The sequence below is a fragment of the Papaver somniferum genome, chromosome 8, assembly GCF_003573695.1.
Source record: "Papaver somniferum cultivar HN1 chromosome 8, ASM357369v1, whole genome shotgun sequence".
NCBI classification, from domain to species: Eukaryota; Viridiplantae; Streptophyta; class Magnoliopsida; order Ranunculales; family Papaveraceae; genus Papaver; species Papaver somniferum.
In genome coordinates this window covers 127,631,110-127,648,034 of record NC_039365.1, presented here as the reverse complement: position 1 = coordinate 127,648,034, position 16,925 = coordinate 127,631,110, and positions in this window count along the sequence as shown.

Genomic DNA, 16,925 nt, shown 5'->3' with positions numbered 1-16,925 from the left:
TGAATGATGCATGTTTAGGTTTACACTGCGTGATACCTCCGTCATACATTCCGTTCTACCAGATATGGGACAAAACATATCTTTTCCTATACTCCTAAATTGTGAGTAGTCATAGACGCTTCCATGCATGTTTAGGTTCACATTGCTTGGTATTGAACTCCGTCATACATCCCAATCTACCAGATATGGGACAAAGCAGACATTTGGTACATTAATAGATTTAGAGTCATCAGGAAGATATTATGAGTAATCATATACGCCGCGAAGCATGTCGAGGCCACAGTATTCGGTATTGATCTCCGTCCTATATTCTGAAGTTGACAGATATTGGACAAAGCCCTAATCTTTTGGTACATTCGCGGATATTTTATTCCATGATAGATATTACGAGTAATCATTAACGCGACGAGGCATGTTCCGGTCCACACTGCTCGGATTGACCTCCATCATACATTGCTCGATATACTAGATATGAAACAAAGCAGATATTTTGGAGCAATGCTATATTTAGAGTCTCGAGGTAGATATTATGAGTAATCATTGATGGAAAGATGCATGTTTAGTTTCAAACTGCTCCGTATTGACATTTGACATAAATTCCAATCTTCAAGATATTGAGAAAAACTATTTTTTGGCATTCTCAGATTTGGAGTCTCGAGGTTGATATTATGAGTACTCATTGATGGATCGATGCATGTTTAGTTTCTTTTCCTAGATTTCCAGATTTAGAGTCCTGGGATAGGTATCGTGAGTAGTCATAGACGCGACGATGCATGCTTCGGTTCACACTGCAAGGTATTGACCACAGTTCTGATCTACCAGATATGATCCAAAATAAATCTTTTGGTACATTCCAGATTCAGGGTCTCAAGATAGATATTATGAGTAATCATAGACGATGTATGCTTAGGTTCACGCTGATCGATATTGACCTCCGTCATACATTCTGATCTTCCAGATATGGGACAAAATATATCTTTTGGTACATTCCCGGATTTTAAGTCTCGAGATAGATATTATGAGTAATCGTAGACGCGAAGATGAATGTGTAGGTTCACAATATTCGCTATTGACATTCGAGATACATTTCGATCTTCCAAATATTGGACAAAGCCTTAACCCTTTGGTACATTTCCATATTTATAATCCATGATAGATATTACGACTAATCATAAACGCGACGAGGCATGCTCCAGTTCGCACTGCTCGGATTGACCTCCATCTAACATTCTGATATACTAGATACGAGACAAAGCAGATATTCTGGTACAATGCTAGATTTAGGTTCTCGAGGTAGATATTATGATTAATCATTGACGGAATGATGCATGTTTAGGGTCACTCTACTAGGTATTGACCTCCATCATACATTTCGTTCTACCAGACAAAACATATCTTTTCCTACATTCCCAGATTTAGAGTCTCAGGATAGATATTGTGAGTAATCATAGACGCGAAGATGTATGTTTAGGTTCACACTGCTCGATATTGACCTCCGTCATATTTCGATCTACCAGATATGGGACAAAATATATATTTTGGTACATTCCCATATTTAGAGTCTGGAGATAGATCTCACGTGTAATCATAGGCGCTTAAGACACATGGCTAGGTTCCCAGTTCTCGGTATTGGCATTCAATATACATTATGATCTTCCAGATATTGGACAAAGCCCTAATCATTTCGTACATTGCTAGATTTATAGTCCATGATAGATATACGACTAATCATAAAAGCGACGAGGCATGTTCTGGTTCACACTACTCGGATTGACCTCCATCATACATTTTGATATACTTTAATAGATACGAGAACAATACAGATCTTTTAGTACAACGGTAGATTTAGAATCTCGAGGTAAATACAAACCTAAAGGTGAAACCTAAATTAAAATACAAATTCAAACCTAATGTTGAAACCTTAGACTTTCTTCATTTCCGTTTTCCTTTTCTATCTGCGTTGCACATTAAATTATTTTTGGAAGTACAACTACATTGAACCTAGGTCTCAAATGCGAACCCAAGAATAATTCATAGAAAATCGATCGTCAGAAAATCTTAATCCATCTGTTATTCTCCAAATCACGAAATCTGAAATTGCTCAGCACTGTCAACAAATCACGAAAACTAACAACAACAATTCAATCAACATCTATTGGTATTGGAACGTGAGATTGTTAGTCTGTTTTATTGTAAAAAAATTTTGGAAGTTTCATTCATTTCTTGTTAGGGGTTTTAGTTTTGTGACTCTTTTCAGTTTCAGGTGTTAGGTATTGCGTTCAAACGGAGTTTAATTTATGATATTAATATAATCTTCCTCAACAATAACTCCAATGGAAAATATCAGTGACTTTGAATGGTAATGATATTTATTTGTTTCCAATTTACGCTGTCAAGTTGAATTCGGTTTCAATTTTACATAAAAACATTAGGTTACTTGGTGGCACTGGCCATTTTTATATTTATTTTATCCGATCGGCCCATGAATTGGTTGGATATTTATTTTTGTGAATGTTCTTTTGATTAAACTTATACTTTGGTTCTCCTTAAACGTGTTATATTAATAATGAATGTATTGCAAATGCAGGATATTGTACAAGTGTTTAATCGGGATACAGCCTGGTGTTGCTCTATCAAACAAACATGTATCAGGATCCTCCATCAACCTCGGTTTATTTGGATAATGGACAACTAGGTATTAAATTTATTACAAACTGTTCATCGTTAGAGTTGACATGTTTTTACTTGTTGCAGTCGTGGTGACGAGAGTGAGAGTAACTGCCGAAAATTTTGTTGGTTCAAATGGCAGGACGATGTTACATTCGCCCCCGGCTTTGTATCTCTTGAACTAAGATAATCTTCCGCAGTTTCACTAATCTTATACGGAAAAACTATGTTGTTTGCTACTCTTGATTTAGAAATAGTTTGCGTTTGTATTATGAAAAGTGATTTTATGAAGATGTTATTAAGTAGGACTATACCCATCCCATTTCAACCGGACTTGGGAAGATAACTATTAAATAGGAACTTGTGTCAGGAAGTTTCGACATGCTTGATTAATTTAGATACGAGGAGGATAAATTGGATTACAATGATAGATATAAGATTTTTTAGTGTTGTTATTGGATTAGTCGGTGGTTAAGTGCTTAAATAAATTGGAATGCCTTTTCTTATACGGTAGAATTTTATCAACGAAATATGTGTGCGAAAGTTTATGTTCATTGATCTCAGTCGAGTTCCTTTAGGGTCTTGCATTACCTGAATTGAAAAAAATGTTGGGTTAAGAGTTTTATGTTTGTGATACATCTTACTGGTATTGGGAAGAGAGTTAAAAAACCAGCTGATCAATATTTGAGGAGAAAGTTAAAATACCAAATAAATGCATGGCGGAAAAATCACCTTACTTCGGTTGTTCTTTAGTGACTTGCCTCTCCATTGGGTTTTTATGACGTTGCATCAGTTATCTTTCCTAATGTGTATATTTGTTACTTAATGTAGATAGCCACTTCGTTTAGTTATGTATTCGTTGTACTATATTATATTTTCCAGATAACACATTTGATGTAGAGAAAACAAATAAACACTTTCCCTACAATTACGGCTTGTAGTAATTGAATTTTTTGTTCTAAAATCACTCATTGTTTTTTGGTTTACACATCAAATCCCCTAATCTCTTTTCTTTCCAACAATTCCCTAGTGTGTTTTTCTTGCCTCTCCGGGTGTAATTATACACAACTAGTCTTTGACTTTGTTCTGAAGATTCTTAACCTCTATAAATTATAATGATTGAGGGGTTTTCAAGGTTTTGAGGAATATTCCGGCGGAATTTTACCTGGAGAGGCTCAGATTCTTGTCTCAGAGCTGCTGTTCGCATACCTAGTTTGCGAACACATCGAGTGGTTAAGTTCTAGAATCGGTATTCTATGATTCTCATACTCATGAACTAAAACATTTATGATCAAGTTAAGGAATATTCTGACGAAGTTTCCGATTTATAGTAGTCCACTTACCGCCAGGTTTCGATGTCGGAGTCACTTTATTTCTCAAAGTCGACGGAATTAGGGTTTTTCAAGGTTTCAGAGGAATATTCCAGAGGAATCTTACCCGGAGAGGCTCAGATTCGTCGTTCTGACGAAGTTTTCGACTTATAGTAGTCCACTTACCGCCAGGTTTCGATCTCGGAGTCAGGTTCATGTCTCGGAGCTGTTTTTCGCATACCTAGTTTGCGAACACATCGAGTGGTTAAGTTCTAGAATCGGTATTATAGGATTCTCATACTCATGAACTAAAACATTTATGATCTAATTAAATAATATTCTGATGAAGTTTCCGACTTATAGTAGTCCACTTGCCGCCAGGTTTCGATCTCAGAGTCACTTTATTTCTCGAAGTCGACGAAATTAGGGTTTTTCAAGGTTTCGGAGGAATATTCCGGCGAAATCTTACCTGGAGAGGCTCAGATTTGTGGTTCAGACGAAGTTTCCGACTTATAGTAGTCCACTTACCGCCAGGTTTCGATCTCGGAGTCAAGTTCATGTCTCGGAGCTGTTGTTCGCATACCTAGTTTGCGAACACATCGAATGGTTAAGTTCTAGAATCGGTATAATAGGATTCTCATACTCATGAACTAAAACATTTATGATCTAATTAAAGAATATTATGACAGAATTTTCTGACTTATAGTAGTCCACTTACCGCCAGGTTTCGATCTCGGAGTCACTTTCTTTCTCGAAGTCGACGGAGTTAGGATTTTTCAAGGTTTCTGAAGAATATTCCGGTGGAATCTTACCTGGAGAGGCTCAGATTCGTCGTTTTGACGAAGTTTCCGACATATAGTAGTCCACTTACCCCCACGTTTCGATCTTGGAGTCAGGTTCATGTATCGAAGTTGTTGTTCGCATACCTAGTTTGCAAACACATCGAGTGGTTAAGTTCTAGAATAGGTATTGTATGATTCTCATACTCATGCACTAAAACATTTATGATCTAATTAAAAAATATTATAACGAATTTTTCCCACTTATAGTGGTCCACTTACCGCCAGGTTTCGATCTCTGAGCCACTTTCTTTCTCGAAGTCGACGGAATTAGGGTTTTTCAAGGTTTCTGAGGAATATTCCGGCGGAATCTTACCTGGAGAGGCTCAGATTCGTCGTTCTAACGAAGTTTCCGACTTATAGTAGTCCACCCACTGCCAGGTTTCGATCTCATAGTCACCTTTCTTTCTCGATGTCGACGGAGTTAGGGTTGTTTCAGAGGAGTATTCTGGCGGTGTAACCGGAGAGGCTCAGATTCGTCGTTATGACTAAGTTTTGGAGAATATTCCATGAATCTTACCTATGAATGGTTCGATTCATCTTTCTAACTAAGTTTCCGACCTATTATAGTCAACTCGGGGCCAGGTTTCGAGATCAGAGCCACTTTCTCGAAGTCGTCAGAAAAAGGTTTGTTTAAGGTTTCGTAGAATATATCATGGAATCTTACCTATGAATGGTTAGATTCATCATTCTTACCAAGTTTCCGACTAAGTTTGAAGTCATAACTCTCCTGGAGATTCTTAGTTCATATTTTGTATGTTGTTATACCACATTTGAAGTTTGAATCGACATTGACATTCATATTTATCGATTTCGATAATGTATCATGATAGGTTTGAAGTCAGAACCCTCCCGAAGCTTCTTGATGGTTCATAGTTTGCATATCGTTATACCACATTTGAAGTTCGAATCGATACTGAGCTTCATATTTATCGATTTCAATGATGTGTCATGCTAAGTTTGAAGTATGAACCTTCCAGGAGCTTCTCGGTTCATAGTTTGTATGTCGTTATACCACATTTGAAGTTCGAATAAACACCTAAGTTTCATATATATCGATTTCGGTGATGTATCCTTCTAGGTTTTAAGACAGAACCCTCACGGAGCTTCTTTGTTCATAGTTTTTATGCCATTATACCACATTTGAAGTTCGAATCGACACTGAGATTCATATTTATCGATTTCGTTGATGTATCATGCTAAGTTTGAAGTCTGAACCCTCCCAGAACTTATTAGTTCATAGTTTTTATGATTCTTGAATCTACGAGTGTGAACTAAAACTACTTCTTGACCTGTATGAATAGTCGAAATTACTTCGTGACCTATGTGACTAGTCGAAATTCAAACCGGAAGCAACCAACAAAGCCAATCAAAATAATCGACTTAGTTGTATCGTGCTCAATATAAGACACATAATGGAGCCTCACGGTAATACAAAAAGGATGGATCAATGAAGATCAATACCGTGGAATACACAAAGATTCATTCTATCTTCAATCACTATTTGCATAACGACATTAATAGACATAATCCTTGAAAACAAAAGATTTTAACCTATCTGCCATCAAAGATTGACAATATAGGCTTAACTTTTGTATTTTTCAAAATTATATTCATTCTTTCACCAGTACGTGAATACCGATCACAAACGACTTTACTTTTGACAAAATATGAGACAACATAGTTCACGGACATAAACACCAATATCCCATAACCAATTGCAATATATCAAATCATAAAGATTAATACTGCAAAAACATCATCCTCCAAATATTTTTAGAATTTAAACAAATAAACTTAAAAAAGAACAAGAAGATGAAAAATAATAGCTATGTGTAGTCACAATCATCGCTACTCAAGCACTAGTTATTATTCCAACTAAACCAAAAATAAGACATACTAGGCAACAATTAACACAAGATAAAAGAAAACAGACTCCAGTGCTATTCTGAACACGAACTAAGATCATATGGACGATTCAGAATCCTCATGAGGCAACGGGTCTTTGAGCTTGTGAACAACAACATTCATTGCAGCATTAGAGAGGTGATTCTCTTTGCGAAGATCGTTGATGTAAGACTTTATGAGACCAAGGTCAGCAGTAACCTTTTCCAACTCAGTTTTCAATGCATCAAGATTTTTCAGAGTAACAATGAACTCTTTTTTAGCTTCCCCAAAGTACTTAAGAAAGTCATGAACAACTTCAGCAGAAATCATATCATCCTTTTCAGCATCCTCATGAATATAGGCAAAGTAACATGAAGCATTAGGATGATCTTCATCTACAAGGGTTCTTTTCTTCTTGGACTCCACAACACCTTTGTAAAGGAATCCTCTTGCAAAACCACCATAGCAAGATGAAGAAGAAGAAGACATTCTTCACAACCCAGAAAATAACCTAGAGTATGCGTACGTGATATTTGCAACTCGGTAGGCTGGGTACTTTAAAGGATTTCTTAGGGAAGAAATTTTTAGGGTTTACAAATTTGTTGACCCGTACTGGTTACCGAGTACACAACTAATACAACGTGGCCCTCAAAGAATAACCCAAAAAAAAAACTTTTGATACATGAGAAACACATACATGGCTCAATAAATTCCATGACCATGGTGAAGAAATTTAGAGCACAAGTGTAGCAGGCAAGAGGAATTCCAAAGAGAGAAGTAAATCTAGACAAATAATTTTAGGCAATATTGTCTGCAGACACTAGTTTATCTATAGACGATAAGAAGATAGCTTAACTAATAAGAATACAAAAAATTGCCACTGTATACCTGACAATATCTCACTCAACCAGGATTTTTGTGAATGAGATTCCAACCTTGTGATTAATTAGCACAAGTATGAGCCTTGAGCTCATCAAATGACCTTAGATTACGGTTGACTCTCTTTTTCTAAGATCTTGAGGAAAAACGATTATGATGTGAAACGTTATCATAAAATTTGCTATCATCAAAATAAGATGCATAGTTTTTGTTTTTACCTGAAGTAGCTTGACCAGGGTAGTTTGACAACCTTTTAATGACTTATTTATATCATTCAATTATCATTTTTAGATTGTCTTTGCTTCTTTCTTCTGGTTCCTCTTTCACATCAAGAACAACATAATTTCCCTTAGAATTAAGAACTCTTCTTCGATGAAATGACTTAGGAAGACTGTCTCTCTTTTGAAAATTTGAGGAACATCTTGAACTGACCTTCCTGATATAGAACACAGGGCGAGTACTAAAACCGATTGGTTTAGACATGCGAATGTCAGTTACACCTTCAAGAATCAAATCTAAGGTGTGTTGAAAACGATCAATAGATTTGTCATTCAACCTGGATTTTCTCTCTCGTTCAACATGTCCTTTTAAATTACAAAAGAGGCATACTTTCAGATCTAGGAGATGATCATGAGAAACAGTTTTACAACCATTGTTAGGAGATTTCTTCCTTCCATGTGGTGTAGAAATTCCTTGATTAGAGGAGGATACAATCACATCATTCTTTTCAAGAAGGGATTCTGATTTTACTTCTGGACCTGTCATAGCAGAAGTACTTGGTATATTAGACTGCTTAGAGCATCCTTGAATAGAGAGTTTACTCAAGCGATGTTCGATTTCCAAGGTATCCTTTTTCAGGATAGCCTCAAGAATCATACGCGAAGAATGATCTTCAGTATTCTCTTTGAATTTGCAGTCTCTTAATACATCAAGGAGAACATTGACATGGTGTTTCAACCGATTAAATATGTCATCTTGGATTCTAGAAAGATTTAGAATCAATTTAATCTCTTCAGTTGTTTCCCGTTCATTAATAGAGATGGTCTCTTTTGAAGGGTAATCGGAATCACACATATCAGTGTTTGTCTATCTCGTCAGAACACACGGTTCGTCTATATTCGAGATTGAAGAACCTTTCTCTTTGATAAAATTAGACGAGACGGGACTTTTATTTCTGGTGACGCGTTTATCAGAGATTGTACTCTTGTCCATAGAGTCTGATCGCTACAAACACGGACTTGTAAGGTCTTAAATGTGTTTGCCTACTCTGATTCCAATTGAAAAAGCGGGGGTCTAACAAACCGCCCAATATTTCTCTTAGCAATCTGTATGGAAAAACTCCAATATACTTTGCTAGAGAATCAACTAGACATTCAGACTCAATATAGATTAAAGTATATCAAGGAGTTGATATCTCTCTCTTGTTTTGAATTACTCGAGCTAATAGAAATCAGCGAGTATTTAATCTAACACAAGGAATAACTTGGATGGTACCAAAGACCAATATCCAAGGATCAATCAATGACAATCAACAACCAAAAGTTGGATTACTCTAATTGATGATCTAACGCACAACCTGTATTATTTCAATTATAAAGATAAAACAATATAATGCGAAAAATGAAATAACACAGACGCCAGAAATTTTGTTAACGAGGAAACCGCAAATGCAGAAAAACCCCGGGACTTAGTCCAGATTGAACACACACTGTATTAAGTCTCTACAGACACTAGCCTACTCCAAGCTAACTTCGGACTGGACTGTAGTTGAACCCCAATCAATCTCCCACTGATCCAAGGTACAATTATGCTCCAACGCCTATGATCCCAGCAGGATACTGTGCACTTGATTCCCTTAGTTGATCTCACCCACAACTAAGAGTTGCTACGATCCAAAATCGCAGGCTTTGACAATAAACAAATCTGTCTCACACAGACAAGTGTATAAAAGGATCAATCTGTCTCCCACAGATAAAACCTAAAGGTTTTGTTCCGTCTTTTGATAATAATCAAGGTGAACATGAACCAATTGATAATCCGGTCTTAATTTCCCAAAGAACAGCCTAGATTAATCAATCACCTCACAACAATCTTAATCGTATGGTAGCGAAACAAGATGTTGCGGAACTAAAAACAATGAGTCGAAGGTGTTTGTGATTACTTTTTATATCTTCCCTATCGGAGATATCCATCTCAAGCCAATCAATTTGATTGTACTCGTACGATAGAATATGCAAGCTCAGATCACACAACTACGATAAAAGTAGTATCGGTCCGGCTTCACAATCCCAATGAAGTCTTTAAGTCGTTAACCCGGTTTAAGAAAAGAAACCCAGAGGGTTAAAGGAGAATCGACTCTAGCATGCAAACTAGTATCACATGTAAGGTGTGGGGATTAGTTTTGCACAATACTAGATGTCTCCTTTATATAGTCTTTCAAATCAGGGTTTTTCCTTGGTAACAAAGCAATCAATATCCACCGTTAGATAAAAACCTGATTTAGATTCAAGCTAATATTTCTCAACCGTTAAATCAAAAACTTAGCTTGTTATACACAAATGAACTGCACGCTTCTAGGTTTGTTAACCGTACCCAAACGTGTGCATTGTTGGTTTAATAATAGTCAACCAAAAGGTTAGCCATATGAGCATTTCATATCAACCATGTTCTTCTTTACCATAACTAGTTCAAATGACTTCAAATGAACTAGTTAGAGAGTTGTTAAATTGCAAGGAAATCTTATGTACTACACAAGACACAATTGAAGCAAAGATGATTTGATTCACTTGAATCGGTTCATGAACTTTTATAGCCACGGTTTGCAAAAGCATTCCTTAGTCTTTTAAGATTAAGTTCAGAAATCATCTTTAGATATATAACCTTCCCAAGTTCGCAAACTAGGTTCGCAGACTCAAGCAACCGGACAGAGTTTACAAACTCCAGCAGAAATTCTCGGGATGAGAACTTCGCAGGTTCGCGGACTTGGATCACGAAAGTAGTTTGTCAACTCTAACAGAATTTCTTGGGATGAGAAATTCGGCAGTTGGCGGACTGAGTTCGCGGACTTGGAATTATGCCATTATTCCGGTTTCTCTTGATCAACAAAGTTCGCAAACTTTGGTTCAAGGAATATGACTTATACATAATTGTGTTTACACAACAATGTTTATGTCCATCATTGGTTATGTAATCTAAACTCTCATTTCAATCATGGAAACATTCTTAGAGGACGTTATACAGTTGTTACACCATTTCTCGTCAAAGCAATTTCTAAGATGATTGAAACATATCATGACTTTCGTCACTAGGTAAAGATAAACTTGATCGAAGCGAAAAGCTTACCAACACATATTTCGAGATATAGATAGGCGAGGTATGCTCGGCTCGAAATACCAAATGTGTATGATCCAAGTCTACATATATAGGATACGACTTCTTGTCTCAAAGAGTATGAGATAGAGTAGATATACTTTTGAGTGATAGATAAGTTCAAGTCTTCACATACCTTTTTGTCGAGAAGTTCCACCGGTTCCTTGAGTAGTTCTTCTACTTGTATGATGAATCTCCATGAAGTCCTTGAGCTCAACTACACTTTCTATCCTAGTCCGAGACTTAGCTATAATAGACTAGAAATCAAGACTTATAGTTTTGATTACTAACATTGACAAACATGCTTGAGATAGCAACGCATGCGAGTTCGACCTAGCAATGCTCTAACACTACACATCTTCATTATCCATCTCTTGAATATCTAAAAGTTTAATAATTCAATTAGGTTGTTTCTCTAGTCCACTAGATAATTAAGTCCTATGAATATTTACAACCGTGTAGAATAAGCTAAAGGCTAATTCGGACCACAAGAGGTCCAACCCATCAAGGTATGAAAACTATGCCTAAGCCCAAGTTCGTTAATCCAGCCCATTAATCTAAGGCCTCAACTGACAGTCTCTAACGGTCAATCTAACAGTCAACATGTCTCTAACAGTCAGCATCAGTCAAATGGTCAAGTCCAAGGTCAATGGTCAAATGAGTCAACTCAACGAGTTGATCAGGATTTACTAAGTTAACTCGGTCACTAAGGCTGAACTGCACCATACTAGTGCATGACAAGAAACAATACACTAAGCTAAGCCCAAGCTAAGAGACTATTCCACCCTGCCAAGGATTTATTCCAATTCTACTTCATCAACATTTCTATTCTACTAAATCTTCATATAATCACTTCAATCAAACTTATAATACGAAAGCAATTACAAAATTCATCTTACCTAGAAGAGCAGTTGCAAGCCTGCAGTGGAACCTCTATTCTACAAACATCATTATAACATTCATCTCAGCAACTACTTCCTTTCCACCACTAAATTCATTTACAGATCATCACCTCTACTGAACTACACCAAACTCAATAACCGTAACCACTTAACTTGAACAACAACCCTGCAATAATGCTCATTCCATCTACCTATAACAGTCACTTGATCCCAACACATGCACAATCTATAAATTCAATAACACCATTCTCATAAACTGCAATCTTCACCACCAGTACTACTTTAACTGCCATCTTAACTTCAATTGTAACACACCCAGACTAAAAAAAACTTTCATCTTTTCTTGTTCTCAAACTCAAACACACAATAACTCATTTCAACCCTCGGCTTCAGCTGCAACTCAACTTAACCATTTAAACTCGTCATTCCCTCATTTTCCAGGTCAATTCCATTACTGACTGCAATTCGCCACACCTAAAAATCTTAATACTCTAACCACCACCATCTCAAGATACAACACCACCTAACTATCTCCAACTTCAACTAACTAGACTGCAATGACAACACCAAACCACTAACTCCAAACTGTAGTTGCAATTTCAACAATCCACCAAACAATTTCATAATATCCTAATCATAATAAATCTTTTTGCTTACTACCCATCACCAACTGAGTTCAAATGGATGAAATGACGCTGATTCATTCAACAACATCAAAATATGCAACCTCGTCTCAAATCCATCATACCCAACTTTTATTATCTATCAAATCACAAATTACCATCGTCAATTTCTAATTCCATTTCCAGAAACCCTAATTTACTGATTTGGGGAAGAACATGAGAGGAACCATAATCTGTAGGTCTCAATTTCTTAATTGAACTGAAATCTCGACTTCATATAATTAATTCAACTTCAAACTAACCAGGCTCATCTACGATTTATTAACTCTTATCCAATTTCACAAAACGGATTCAAAGAAAGAAACCCTAAATTACCTTTTCTTCACTGCAGCTTGAGAATCACTTGGTAAATCATCTTCGTTGTAATAATACTCAATACCCATCCTTAATCTTCCTCCTCTTGTTTTGATCTCATCTTCAATTTCACTAGAAATCAATACCAATTCCGAAAACCCTAACTCATACTTGCAGTAACATCAATTTCTTCTTCTCCCGATGCTAAATCAACCCCAGTACCATTACCACCTCACTCGGATCATTAAGTTATGAAACTTCAGTGATTTGTCTCATTAAAAACAACTCAAAACTTTGATCTGAAGTCGACAGAGAAAAAGAAGAGGAGAAGCAGAGAAGAAGAAAAGAGAAGAATGCGTTTCTCTTCGTCGGTTTGGAGAAGATAAGGCCGACCCGGATTCACTAAAACACCCACTCACTTCGACACGTGCAGCCACAAGAGTAAATTCCAAATTTACTATTTTACCCTCCAAAAACAAATTGATAAATTATCTTCATCCCGTATCCGAATGGCACGTTCGAGTAGTCCAATTCGCATAAATTTTCGAGACCTGTTCAATGATACTAGTTTCATATCTAGATCATTGTTAGATTAATTTATATTAATTAACGTTCGTGTTAAATTAATCGAGTCCTTAGCGGCTTAATCATCTCTTGACTGGTCTAATAACGTTGACGAGCTTGAGTCTCGTTACACTATAAATACTTGAAGTTTACCTTTCTAGCAAACTAATCCTTCGTAAAAATAAACTTCCTTTTTTGTTGTTGTTACCGATGTGACCGCCTATTCGGAGAGGAGAGTAGCCTAAATAGGCAAAATCTCTTACGGCCGCTCAGTTTAAAGTCTTCTTTGGGATTGAGAAGCTCTAGCGTGTAACTTTGCTGGGAAACTAGATAATTGCGGTTTATCTTTTGTTTTCGATTGATTTGATTGACTAACGGTGGTTGAAATCTGATTGCACCTAGTTTGTTTATGCTTGAGGATATTCTCTTATGATATAAGATTCACTCAATCTAGTTCAGAGTTTCGACATGGATCTTTAGACTTTTGTTAGTTCTAAAGACGATCTTGTGATAATCCATTGTTAACAGACTCCATTTTGTGCGTGATTGATCACAAGAGATTCAAGTGATTGTGTGCAGGTTTTTATTGAAGATTTGAAGACAAAGAAGATATTGAAGATCTGACTTGGGTTTATAATCTTTGGTGTACACAATACTTGTTTTGGTAAAAGAGGATCAAATTAATAATCGGTTTATCCTTGTGGTATATTGGATTGATTAATTGAGTAGATCGGCATCAACATAAGTCTTTGGATTAAGAGTGTTGTTGACTTAATCTTAAACGATTAATTCGGTAATTGAACATAAGATAGATCTAAGGACATGACGAAGGAGTTTATGTTAAGATAAACAAAAGAGATTTTGTCCGACTCATATCACTTGGTTGAGGAGAGTTGATACCAAACAGATTTGTTGTTCCTCTAATGTTTGGAATACGAACCAAAGGAATTGTTCCAAGTTTGTAACTTATTTATAAGTTGGAGGCATGGGAATACAGACGGAACTAGGTGAACTATACGTTTAGTTGCTTGGTCTCAAATATACGAAGTTAGGTGTAATTTTGTGTAGCGGCTTAATCATGAGAATATTCAATTCTGGATAAGGTCCCGGGGTTTTTCTGCATTTGCGGTTTCCTCGTTAATAAAATCTTGATGTGTAATTTACCTTATATTTCCGCATTATAATTGTTTTATTACAATTAAAGTAAATTACACAAACGTTAATTCATATTTACTTGAGAAGCAATCCTATTGTGTTTGGTTAATCTGAACCTTTGTATCAAGTAAACATACTTTGTTGTTGTATTGTCTCGATCTCGTATCCATAGACGATCACACGAAGTGCGAACCGATTAGTTGTATAGTCTCGGCTCAGTCCATAGACAATCACTTTCGGAGAAAGGACTTATAGGTAGGAAAAGTTTTAGCTTGAGGTATATTTGGGTACCATCGCCTTTTCTATTGGTATCAGAGCAGGCAAACACGAAAAGATCTAACAATCTGTGTTTGGTGTGATCCAACCTATAAGAATTGAATCTAATGAATGATTCAGTTAACGTAAAGCAAGACATCAAGAGTTCTGAACTAACATTTGATGATGGCATTTACGATTCAATGTATGAAGAAATTATCTCTAGATATTCTACAAGACAAGTTAATCTTGTTAATAATGTATAAACCAATGACGACTGGAAAATACTTCTACAAGAAAGGTTAGATGAAATTTCCAATGATGATGACTCAGATTTTGAACAAGAAGTAGAAGAGGATATCTCGTAATACTCCAAACTTCTGGAACCTTTGAAAAATGAAAAGCTGAGAACTTCGGATTTTCTTGGTTTTATGACTCCTCTTTGTCGTGAGAACAAGAAACTGAGGAAGGTTTTTCAAGGACAATATTAATTTGAAAATCTTCGAAGAGAACTGTTTTTGTCGGAAAAGAAACGTGCTGAATCGGAAGCAATGTTTAATTCTCGACAAATACAGGGTCTTGAAGAAAAAGCCAGTGCTAGTCTCTCTCAAACAAATTTTTTAGAGAAAGAGTGTGATGTTGCTCTTGAAAAAATTCACTTGTTGGAAGAGAAACTTGTTGAGTCTGATGCAAGGATTAACTCTCAACAAAATAGTTCTGAAGAGAAAGAAGGTGTATATCTCTCACGAGAAAAACGCTTTGAGGCTGATCTAGCCAGTGCTCTTGATAATATCCAGATGTTGGAAGAAGAAAATTTAGAACTGAAAAAATCCAATGATAGCACAAACAAGTTAAGCTCAATGTTAGAAGCAAGTAGAAATCATCGTGACACACGAGGATTGGGATATAAGGGAATAGATGCTTCAAATATTAGCAAAGAGGTAAAATTTGTTAAATCTACAAATTCTTCTCAATCAGAGGCTTCCACTGATGACAAAGATGCTCTTATTTCTTGTAAAGAAGAAAAGTCTATCAAGCTTTAGAATAGTGTTCAACCAGCAGTAATCAAAGAAGGCATTTCTTCCAATGTCAAGTTAGCAACAACGTTGAACAAAGATAAGAAGAAGAAGAAGAAGAAAACTCGTCGAGCTCCAATGCAAGAGGATCCACAAAAAGGTAACATCAAAACTCATACTTCGTATATTTATACTAAGCATTGTTATTATTGTGGTAATAAAGGACACTTGCAATGGGGATGCAAAGTTTGTAAGATGCAAAATGCACTTTCTTTTGTATCAAACGAATTGGCTAAGTTTTCTCCTCATAAGAACTCAGATCGTCATTGTCCTAAGTTTAGGCAACAAAATTATCATAATAATAGTTCAAATTTTGCATATCACTCGACAAGGTCATCTCATAAAATACCCAATTATAGAAAGAGATATGATGTTTAAAATACAAAGACAAGATATGATGTTCCAAATTGGAGAAAGGATCTTTCGCAAAGTATTCAAAAGGACAAACGTCCTAATGATATGAAGGAGAAAGCTGCTTCTGCGAAACCCAACTCTAAATGGGTACCGAAGTCCTCTATAGCCAAGAAGGGTCCAAAAAGATAGTCACAAGAATGACTCTCAGTTGTTAATTGTTGGTGACAATAATTACAACAGTCTTCTTGAAAGGCTAAATAAAGACATTATGTCTGAAATATCTTGTACTAGTAAAGGTTGTAATAATGACACTCTTCATCACAAGTCAAAGAAGAAAAACAAGAAATGGAACAAGAGAAAACAAACCAAGCAAGAGGTCAAGAATGATGATTCTGTCTTCGTCACTCGTGACAAACAAGACAAGGATCAACTCAACACAACCTAGTTGTGTTAGAATGTGCATACTCACCTTGGTGCTCAAATTTTTTTTGAAAGGTGAGGAAGCACATGATCTCTCGATTATTATATGACTAATTAGCATCTTTAGAAGATTTCTTTTCTTCTATACTCATACTTTCTCTTTTTATATTTGAGGTTTTGATAGAAACGGTAATTGTGAGTTTATGGTGTTGATATCTTCTGATCTTATATATGTAGCTCTTGTTTTTACGTTTAAAACGAGCCAAAAATC